The sequence below is a fragment of the Botryllus schlosseri genome, chromosome 2 (assembly GCF_051294905.1).
Source record: "Botryllus schlosseri isolate E-star chromosome 2, Bs_hap1, whole genome shotgun sequence".
NCBI lineage: Eukaryota > Metazoa > Chordata > Ascidiacea > Stolidobranchia > Styelidae > Botryllus > Botryllus schlosseri.
The window spans coordinates 2,729,720-2,741,727 of record NC_137237.1 but is presented as its reverse complement, the minus strand read 5'-3'; the positions used below and the strand labels follow the sequence as shown (position 1 = coordinate 2,741,727).

At 42.3% G+C, this 12,008-nt stretch overlaps 1 long non-coding RNA gene across 1 annotated transcript; it reads left to right on the top strand.

Annotated features, from left to right (window-relative positions):
- Positions 1-3,450: 3,450 nt before the first annotated feature.
- LOC145433001 (uncharacterized) lies at positions 3,451-9,362 on the top strand. Its single transcript, XR_013913027.1, has 3 exons — positions 3,451-4,556; positions 5,845-6,013; positions 8,925-9,362. It is a non-coding gene; the product is annotated as an uncharacterized LOC145433001 (long non-coding RNA).
- Positions 9,363-12,008: the final 2,646 nt, after the last annotated feature.

Sequence of the window (12,008 nt, the reverse complement as noted above, 5' to 3'; positions counted from 1 at the left end):
TAGGTTCAGAAGCAGCAGGGTCCATACCCATAAGAGCGACTAGTCTCTGGAGGTCAGCTACGAAAACATCAGCACTCACACCCCTCCTTTAGAAACGCGAAACCCCCTCCTTAAACGCGAAACCTCGTCAATTTCAAATTACCATTCTGCCGCTAATACTCGATTGCAATTCAATAAGTCGTATTATCAGTGTTGCGCACGCCCGTCGCCCAATTAACGAAAGGCGTTTTTGCCAATTAGCGAGATATGTCCGTGCGGATTGCACTGCACAACGTACGCGAAACGATCGCCAGCTGAGATGATTGTGAAATCAGGGCATTCATTGCCGCGCCTGATTTATCGCGTCTTCAACAAGCCTAGTTCCGCTGGCTCGAATAATCACATCTGCAATAGGCCCTGTGTGCACGATATCATCGCTGGCCTACACAATCGCATCTGCAATAGGCCTAGTACGAAAGATATCGCTAGCCGTACATGGTAAACGCGATAATTTGAAACAAGAAATATCATGTATGGGATCGTGTTTCTTGGCGTTCTGATTGGGGATGAAGCGAATATACTCAAATCCTAACAGATTTAACTGAAATAAGTCCGGTAGTCTCCACTGGCGTAGCAGCATGTGCTGCCGCCCCTGGCTCTCGCTTAAAATGCCGCCCCCCTCTAAGTAGACCGCAGCTAATTTCGACATATATATTCATGTTCAATCAATCTTGTCAATAAAAATAAATACAAATAATATGCCGCGTCTCAGCCTCACCGTCACAACGTTAATAAGGCCAAAAATATTAAAGACAAGAAATAGCGAACGAATGTCTTGTGCAAATAGAAAATCAATAGCCGCCCCAAAACTTAACTTTTCGGGCTTTGCCGAAGCATAATCAGCGATAATATCCACAAATGCAAGATTTTGAACGTAGTCTCTTTCTATAGACCAGTGGTTCTCAACCGGGGGTCCGCGAAGCATTTTCAGGGGGTCCGCGAAGCCTCTAAATTTGTAAAGTCATTGGTAACCTAATTTACATTGTTTTTAATTGGGAAAAGCATGGGACAGTTTTCGCTTCATAATTACTAAAACTTCAGGACTCACGTGATTAATATGGTCGTCTGAGATGAAATATCCGACTGTGCAAACTCATTTTATTGTCAACTTACCAATGGCATGCCGATGCAAACATATTGCTGTTTATAAATGTTTTGTTAAGGTTTATGAAAAATTAAATGTTGGAGATAGCAATTTGGATTTGCAGTTGTCAGTCTCAGCAAATTTGTAAACAGTCGTTTGAAATAGAAATTCCTGAACTTTTTCCCTGATCTGTCCCAATGAAGGAATTGAAACCGCGCTATGAAATCCATTTTCTCCTGTGATATAACCACTAAATACCTTCAAGATGAGATGTTAGATAGAAATGACTATAAGCTGCGTGGACATGATATGTTTGTTACAAACACACACCAAAAGCTGTCGTCGAGAAGCGTTACGCGTTGATATTACATTTGCCACCAATATATCTTTGTGGAAATGGATTTTCGGCACTCGTTCATATCCAATCAAAGACGAGGATTTTCAAGATAATAAATACAGGTGGAAAATTCGTTTCGAAATATTAAAAGTCTACCCAGTTTCGACATATAGTGTGATGTTATTTTGAATAAAATTTATTTCCTGGCTGTTTATTACTAGCCTACAATCAATGTTTGCACGAGACAGGTGACGGTTGCACGATAATTGAGCTAATTATGAACGAAAACTTGAGGGGGTCCGTGGGGATCTGCGGCGTTTCAAAAGGGGTTCGCGAAGACAAAAAGGTTGAGAACCACTGCTTCAGACAGAATCGATAGAGCTGGTAGCCGATCATCATTCATGGTAGAACATAAATAAGACTTAATCAGTTTGAGCTTTGAGAAGCTCCTCGCACTGCTCGCAATTGAAACGCCAATGGTCAGATGAAGTTCCAGACACGAGCATAAATACGGTGTCGAATGAAGTAGCTTTGCATTAACTAACCAACCAACTATGGTTAGGAACAAGCGGCCTTGACGGCTATTTCGGAATGGTTCCATTGTCATGTTAACATATTAATTCGTGTTTTTGGAATTAGCGTGACACTAGCTTTCGATTGAGACCAGTTTGATTAAATTTTAGCTCACGGGACGCCAGCTATAGGACTACTCATTACGCTGCTTTTAGCTGGCTGTGTATACTGTGTTAGCCTCATTTTGCCGCCCCCTTGGAGCCTGCCGCCCCTGGCGCAGAGCCAGAACCGCCAAGTGGCTGCTACGCCACTGGTAGTCTCACAATTCGTGCAAAACAATATAGGCTATTCCGCTGGTGGCTTTTCAGATCGCGACCTAAATCTGAGTTTTATTGGAGTCTCACGACCGAAGCCTCGCACATCGAAAAAGTACCTATTTAACAAATTTCATGATCAAGCCCTGTTGTCACCACTCATCACCACTTTGCTACGTGCCTATCATATTGGATGTAGTACTCAAAACAGTGACTCTCAACGTCTTGCTCCAGCATACACAATGCAAGATACACGAATATGTCTTTGTTCACACTTAAGATTCCATTTCGTCTACGAATTTCATCAATTCAAGACACGTTACTTACTGCTTAAAGACAGTCTGCATCAAAATGTGCATGCGAAAGGCAACCATAGACATCAAATGTAGGCTACATGCTACCTGGAGTATGCTATGCTGTCTCCACGTGAGCTCTACTGAGTGATCGTAACGTTCAACGACGGCATGACGAAGCAGTCGAGATCAAACTACTACGTCTCTGCATACGTCACCGCAGACTATACCTGAGAGTACAAATCACCGCCGCGCCCATAAGAATAAGGATATATTGCTGTTACTCACCGTAAACGTTAGGATTAACTCGAATCGGTCATATATAATAATTTGTAATATACACATTAACTAAGAATCAATCACGTGACTATTTACTATACCTGATACCTATTCAACACCGTGCGAGAGTTGTCTATACCAGAAAGTACGATTCACGACCGCATTCATAAGAACACATGGCGAATCACCAGAGACTCCGTATGAATACAATATGCAGGCACATCATCGCCACAGCCTATACCCGAAGGGGTGCCGTCACCAGAGATACCATAAGAAACAATGGTACATCACCAGAGATCCCTATACCCATAACGTTATCAGGCAGGTCATCGACACAACGTATACCTGAAAGAGTGGTATCACCGACGAGACGGCAGGTCATCAGCGATAGGGACTCGAAAAGGGTGGAGTCACCAACACGAGTTTTCACGGCAGGTCATGAGCGAGCCCTATACCTGAAAGGGTGGGGTCACCAGAGATCCCATAAGAACGCATGGCAGGTCACCAGCGGAAGGGGGGGGGGGTCCAAAGGGGGGGGGTCACCAACACGAGTCTCGCGGCAGGTCACCAGCGGGCCCATAAGAGCCCCACGCACCTCACGACCGATCTATACTACTACTCGCGTTCCGCCTTTTCCGCTGTTTCCTCGTTTTAGTGCCTACTTTGTGATCTATAAAGGTCAATGACCGACTCTTCCGCGTTCCGCGTTTTCCTCTTGTTTCAGCGCTTTAGGAATCGAGGTTTCCCGCCTTTTCCGCAGTTTCCGCGTTTTAGGGGCCATTTCCGCGAGTTCCGCGTTTTCCGCAGTTTCCGCGTTCCCTCCTTTTAGGGTTACCCTTGTGTCCACAACAACATTATAACCATTGAAACTAGTCGAGGTTTTCGGTGAACATGTCAAAATGTATGGCTTTATTATTAGTTTAATGTTAGGGTATTCTAGGAACAATCATTATAGTTAACCCAACTTTAACCTCAGCCTAATTTAATGATACCCTAATGCTAAACCAATTATATACTACATGGATTTTAACATGTTCATGGGGCAGACGGGTTGTCGCAATGTCGGCAATGTCGCCGTGCAACATACTTAAAATGCTTACTTATAACTTGCAATATAACGATAACTTATAATTTACATATAGCTTATCTATACGATATCTTGAAATCCCTGGTAAGAAATAGTAGTCGCAAAAATTATAGTCGCATTTATAGCTCATTGGATATCTTGCGCGTTCCTTGTCATGTATTATGAAAGTTCAAAATTGGTGAAAGTAGATACTTATTCCATTTGAATTTTCACTTCTTCTCGGACCTTGAGTTGACATTGATCTTGATATTTCGCCCATTACCTTCCAATAAGTATATTGCACGGAGACATTATGCCGACATTCACAAAATATATTGCACGGCAATAACATTGCCTACATTACAGCGACATTCACAAAGTAGATGGGCCCTAGGGAAGACTGATTGCTGATAGTCATGTTGTCATGAATAAGAAAGCACACTATTGACCCTTATTATCAATGGACTCTTAATGCGGATGAGGCAGGGGCATATATGGGTCTGCGTATACAACATCGCTTCATTTTTAGCAGGAGTCTAAATATGGAACAGGCAATGTTATATAGTACTTTACAACTTCGGAGCAACGCATCCCAGTCGTGCATTGTCCATGGATTAAGAAGATGAATCATGTAAGTTGGAGTGATGATTTATGACTGTTCATGTTCATTAATCAGCGATTTATTAGCCTGAAAAAAGTGTCATAAATGATGCGCAAATAGACTCTGTGACGGTGGTTCCCGATCAGGATTTCGCCAGTGGTGCTCAGAATTGCTGCATGATATTTTGATATTGTAACTCTACGACCTGATGTTTCGTTGAATCCAAGTGTGCCATAATTCACAGTGACGCTAATCTGGTATACATGATTTCCATAAATATCTCAGGTTGGCTGCATCACTTCTGTTCTGATTAGTAGGGCTTGGCAAAATCGAGCACCTGAGTGAAGAGTGATTGATTCTGAATCTGGTGTTAAGTGTCAAGTATTCGATAATCACTCATTATGATGTTATACTGATAACAGTCATAACAGTATGAGTATTATGGAAAGTTGAAAACGTATCTTTTATGTTTCTACTAAGAACATACAATGATGCAATGCTAGTTTTATATCACACTAAATTACAGATAATTTGGTATATTTTCGACCGATACCTATTTCATTGCACTTTGTGACTATGCTGTGGGTTAATCATGACTTCACAGATATGTCATTTCCACTAAAGTGAATAGCTTTGTACTACGTATTTTGTATGCTACTTCCACATTGGAAAATGGTATCAAAGATGTAATTTTATTGATAACTGTACTCTTGGTGGCAAAGAGCGTATAATTTCAGAAGGCCTACTTGAAAAAGTCATCTAGTTGGCTCGAATCAATAGAATTAGTGGTGACCAGTGAACTCGGCCCATGACGAATTCGGCCTATCGAACTCGGCCTTCGGTGAACTGGGCCCATGGTGACTTTGTCAATACAAATTATTATAAATGTCGTGAATCGTATTAATAATTGAAGGCAATGGCGAATTGGTGGTGGCGGATATGTCGCATGAATGTTATTCCCACTGAGGGCGGTATCGTATGTCGGATGTATAAAATGTTAGATTGAACGTACGGAGCTGTATAATGTTGACGAAGAGTGCAGAACGTCAAGGATCAGATCGCACATCGTGAATTAGGTGCATCCCAAGATTAGGGTTGGAGAGGCTTAGGTTTAGGCCGAGTTTACCGTAGGCTGGGTTCAATGGGCTGAGTTTACTGGTAATCGAATCAATACTCGATTTAGATTCGAGTACTCATGTGCCAAGCTAGTACTTGTACACCATTGTTTTTGTTTTTTCAACAGGATGTTATGGATACCTGGCTTCAGTTCTTGACAAATGCCTTCACTAAACCTATTCTAATCATTTAAATTTTCTAGATCGACAATGTCTGATGGCAACAACGTCAAGCAGGCTGTACGAAGAATGCCTTCTAGACTGGGGCCGAGATCGTTTGGAAGAACTACTGTGACCTAGAACAAGCGTTGCTTTTACTCTACAAAATCGGTGCTGCGCCATGCTCGGGAAAAACTCAGAAAGCAATCGAAGGTAAAAAACGTTGAACAGACTATATAGAAACCAGAGGTGGTCAAAGTAATCATCTTTTGTACTGAAGTTGAAGTAATGTCATGAATTTATACACACGTAGATGTGACAAGCTACAAGGTGTGTCAAATCTATTTGAAATGGAAGTCGAAAATGAAGTTCTGAAATATGCTCTATTAATTACTTTTAAAAAGTAGATTTGGTCGATGTGTTGCATACGATTGCCCGACATATGAGCATGCGACACAATGGAAAACGACAGTTGAGCATGAGCATGGAACAGTTTAGCATGCATCACTTCAGTATGTGACTTCATAACCCCAAAACTAACCCTAACCCGAAACATAACACTGAAATTAATCGCTATATATCCCGACCCCACGCCCTACCCTAACCCAAGCTTAAATTCAACCCTAACCCGTAATTTAACTCGCATGCTCATGTGTCGCATGCCCGTATGTCCACAGACCGTTGCATACTCAATAGTTGGTAGGGTGATCAAAGTAATCATTGTTTGCACTTGAGTAGAAGTAGTAGCAACGCTGTTAACATCTACTCCAGTATAATTAGTGGTTCACAAGGCGACAGTGGAGCTTACGCGTAGTTCGTCGAAGCGAGAAGACATGCATTATCGGCACTTACGATGTACACAATCCTAATGTCATTTGTGGTAATCACGGTTTTTGTCGACTACAATGGTCATTTACACCACGCCGATATTTCTTATTTTTGATTCCGTAACCGTCAACTTATAGCACGGCACACTCCTGGCCTTTTGTAAGACACCGCTTATGCCAGGGGTCGCCAACTCAAAACGGGTCGCGCGCCACTTTCAAATTCCGAGGCCGCTGGCCGCATGAATTCAATATCGAGATAAAATAGGCCACACAGTTGAACAACCACACTATCTTGTCACCTACTAACCCCTAATGAATTGATATCTTGGTAAATTTGGGGTACCGTGCTTATCGAACGCCTTGAAATCTTCATTAATATAAGGATTGCACAGTGTGTGATATATAGAATCGAAATTAGAATTCTCGGTAAAGTATTATATAGTTTCGAATACTAAAATATATAATACTTTACTGAGAATTAGAATTTCGATTCTATATTTGTACACGAAATTTACTTTCACTTACTCGACTCGAATCATTGGAATTAATACTCAATTCAGATTCAAGTACTAGAATCATTGTGACCACTGGCCAGCCCTAGTTATTCTAGGTGGTCGCTTCCAAACAAAGATGGTCGGAGACTCGGAGTAGTCGTAGTTAGTACTTAAGTATCAATAGCGATTTACAAGACATCAAACTACCTTTCAAGTATAAGTAGAAAGTTAAGTTCGAAAAAGTAGGCTACTGGGGTGAGTAGTTTCAAAAAGTGGACACAGTCGAAATGTCGAGGCTTATTGTATGTAGTCGTAGCAGGGTTGTAATGAATCGAGTCATGACTCGACTCGTGTCCCGATTTTCTGATGACTTGACTTGACTTGAGTCATTTTCGCAAAATTCGGAAATGATTTGACTCTACTCGAGTCAATCTGTATATTGACTCGACTCGGACTCGAGTCATTGCGCATGACTCGAACCAAGTCATATGACTCGAGACCAACATTTCATTGCAATTTCGAAGTATAGTAAAGTGACCACACTATTGGGAATTCATCTATTGGTACTTGTATTCGAAAATGCGACCAGAAACTGCTAAAAGTGAGGAAAATTAGTAGGCTATATTTTGAATGAGAATTGAGAACCATTCAATATCACCAAACACAGTTATAACAAGTGGGTTAACAAGGCTTTAACTGGAAACTGAGCGTCAACACAATGACTTGGACTCGGACTTGACTCGGTGGTGAATTGAAAATGACTCAAATTGACTCGAGTCAAAACTATAAAATTGAGATTGACTTGTGACTTGGTTACAACCCTGAGTCGTAGGTGCATGCTTCTGAACAGAGATGGTCAAAAACGTAGTTGTTTTCAGCACTCAATTAGAAGTATTTGTTGTGTCATCGATGGTGTAGAAGTAGTAGTAACGCCATGTATTTCCACTCTGGTACAAGCAGTGATTTACAAGTCTTGTCCAAACTAATTGATGTGAAAGTATAATTTCTGAAAAGTACTCAAGTATGTACTTTAGATGTTTCCAGGGTTGTAGCCAAGTCACAAGTCAATCTCACTTATATAGTTTTGACTCGAGTCAAGTCGAGTCATTTTCAATTCACCACCGAGTCAAGTCCAAGTCAACGAGTATAGGGCCGAGTCCGAGTCATGGTGTTATGACTCAAGTTCAAGCCATTGCGTTGACTGCTCAGTTTCCAGTTGAATTCTCGTTTAATCCACGTTTTATAACTCTGTTCGGTGATATCAACGGTTCACATTTATAATATAGGCTACTGATTTTTTTCACCTTTAACGGTTTCTGGTCGCATTTTCAAGTACCGCTACCATTAGATGAAATACCAATAGTGTGGTTACTTTACTATTTTTCGAAATTACAAGGTAATATCGGTCTTGGCCGTCTGAGTCTCGATTCATATGACTTGGTCCGAGTCATTACATAGATTGACTCGAGTCGAGTCATTTCCGAATTTTGAGAAAATGACTGAGTCATCAGAAAATCGTAACCCGACTCATTACAATTACAGCCCTGGGTGTTTCCACAAGTTGATTTGATTGGCTGGTTGCATACTCCGTATCGCTAGTTCAGGAGCTCTCCACACTCAAGTAGACGCAGTAGTCATAGTATCGTCATAAATTTTCACTCAAGTACAAATAGAAGTAGCGATTTACAAGACATATTACAACTAATGCAAGTGGAAATATATAATGAAGTTCTGATACATATTTCATGTGCTATGAAGAGTGGATCTACATACGATTTGCTGACATTGTTTTCTGTGCTTCAGGCAAAACAAGGACTGAGAAGAAACCTGTTGTTGCAACCAAAGTTTATTGCCAAAGACGAATACGCGCTCGCGCTCTTAACATGATGCGGTGCAGCCGATGCATCGTTTTACGTCTTGCAATGGTAGTTTCTACTTATGATTGCTTATGTCTGTTTTTAATTGTCTTAGCAGTTGTCCTTTGTCAAATTCCTCTGACACGTTTCTTTCAAATTTCTCGTATGCACCTCAATTGGAATGTTTGTCATGTTAGTTAGTTAGAACTAGCTGATATTTCCAAAATTCATGTGACACATTTATTTCATATATTTGTAATTTTGTGATCGAATTTTCACTTAATCCTCAACTTTGTTAAATAATAAGAGTTCCTTAATTATTGTTTTACTTGTAATTTGCAATTGTCGTTTTCCAGTAACCCAATATAAACAGTTTGTGAGCTTATATGATGTTGGATTCCATGTAGTTGGAGCAGGTATCGAAGTGGAGAAGGTAAACATGGAGATCATGAAGTATTTCACAGGGAGTCCCGAGATGGTAATCTTGAGGACTTGAACAGGGGCGAATAACACGTCCACAGTACGTGGACTGGCGTCCATAGGGAGTGGCGTCAAGTCCACAGAACGTGGACTGGCGTCCATAGGGAGTGGCGTCACGTCCACAGTACGTGGACTGGCGTCCATAGGGAGTGGCGTCACGTCCACAGTACGTCAGGCGCGTCCATAGGGAACCACGTGACGTCCAGGCTAGGTCAGCCGCGTCCATGAGGAGTCGTTTCATGTCCACAACACGTCATTGCGGACGTACTCAGGGGGCAGACAGGACGTCTCTAGTTGTCGACAAACCCACTCCAGGGAGGTGACGGCCGTAAGTTACCGGACGTCCTGCCGGCAATTCCACCGGAAGTCAACTGGACATCGAGTGTTTGCTGGGTAGGGTTGTCGGAGGTGGGATATTAGGGTTGGGGGAGGGGGGATATTGGGGTTTGGTGGTGGGGGGACATTAGGGTTGCCGGAGGTGGGATATTAGGGTTGCCGGAGGTGGGATATTATGATTGGCGGAGGTGGGATATTAGGGTTGCCGGAGGTGGGATATTAGGGTTGCTGGAGGTACTTGGACCGGTCCTTTTCACCCTATATGTCAACGACATTTTTGAAACCTCCTCATTGAACACCACACTGTTCGCTGATGATACTCACCTCCTCTCTTCCGCATCTTCGACGGCAGAGCTGGATGCCCTGACGGGTAACCAAATGCCCAAAGTCCATGAGTGGACGGCCCAGAACAACCTTTGCATAAACGCCTCGAAATCGCAATTGCTGACAGTAAATTCAAAAAATAATCTAACCGTTAATATGGCTGGTCAGCCCGTTTCCAACGCAGATAATGCCAAATATCTCGGAGTTTTACTGGACTCGAACATGTCCTGGAAGAGTCATATTCAGTCCGTAGAAACTAAATTATCACCGAAGTGCGGCCTGTTCTACAGCCTTGGGCGCTTCATGCCAGCATGGGTTCTTCTGATACTATTTAAATCCTTAATCCAATCGAAGTTACATTATGGCATCCTCTGTTGGGGGGCTGCCAGTAAAACTGCACTCAAGCCACTGCAGAAACTACAGCATAAAGTACTCCGAATCATAGCTAGGGACCCAAAGGGGCCTGGCTGCCCATCCAATAAGTCGCTGCTGAAGAGATTCGGCGTCCTAAACATAGAAGATATGCGGAAACTAGAAATCGCCAAGTTTATGTATCAGTTTCACTGCGGTCGTTGCCCCGAATATTTCAATGACTTCTTTACCTCTGAATCAAAAGCGCACAAGTACAACACACGGGCGTCCATGTCGTCCAAATATCATATGATCGACCGAAAAGATCATCGCTCTATCAAATATGCCGGACCTGATGTGTGGAACAGTATCCCGCCGGCCATCCGAAAGTCGACGAGCATGTCCACATTCAAGTCGAAATACAAGCAATTACTACTAAATAAATACAGTCCATCCTCAAGATTACCGGACCACGACTGACCTATCGATCTCGCTTCCCATGACATGCCGCCCTATTTCTTGTCGCTTTCTTTTTCTATACTATCTTCTTTACTTTCATTCAGTGTGCATGCCTCCTCTTTACATCGCCTAGGCCAAGGTGGGTGTCAGATTCCATAGACTACTCCTTGTCGCTTCGACATCTTCCTGTCTTTTCATTGTATCGCATTTTTTGTGGTGTATTGAACTGATAAAATTGCTAATAATAAACCAATGATGATGAGATGGGATATTAGGGTTAGTGGAGGTGGGATATTAGGGTTGGTGGAGGTGTGATATTACGGTTGCCGGAGGTGGGATATTAGTGTTGCCGGAGGTGGGATATTAGGGTTGGTGGAGGTGGAATATTAGGGTTGCCGGTGAATACAAAATTTCCCGAGTGCGGAATTCACCGAGGGCCGAGTTCATCGAGGGCTGGGCTCACCGAGGTCCGAGGGCCGAGTTTGTAAGGCCGGGTTCTCCGAGGTCCGAGTTCACTGGTAATCGCTGAAGAAACTATAGAGAAAAAACTCGGATATTCGAAGCTCGGCGTGCCGTGAGATAAAGCATAGTGCGAATTTAATATCTTCAAATCCAAATCGTTTTCTAATTCCAGGTCCGAATCCAAGTCCAAATTCAAATCTCGAATACATTTCGCGTGTCATGTCGAAGTCAGTGGATATAACTCTATTTAAAAGTCTATCGTCATATTGCGATTACATAGCGAATCGAACACTAACTTAACATAACAGGCAGGTCGTATAAAAAATCCGTCGTCCAGCTTTACATAAAGTTTGAATCCAAACCTAATCAAAAACTACTACTTTACGGCGAATCGGATATGAAGCTTGCGTGATTATCGATGCATTGCATACCGGTGCATAGTTATTTCTTGTACAGTTTTCGTGTCAAGTGCATATCACAAACAAGAAAATTCATAAACACTTCTGCGACAACATCCCCCACGCATAAGAATGCGGTTTCAATTCATTGAGCCATATCTCGCTACAAAAAAATTCGCGAAAGGTCATCGCCCTTATAAAGGCTATGTCAGTGCTTTTCA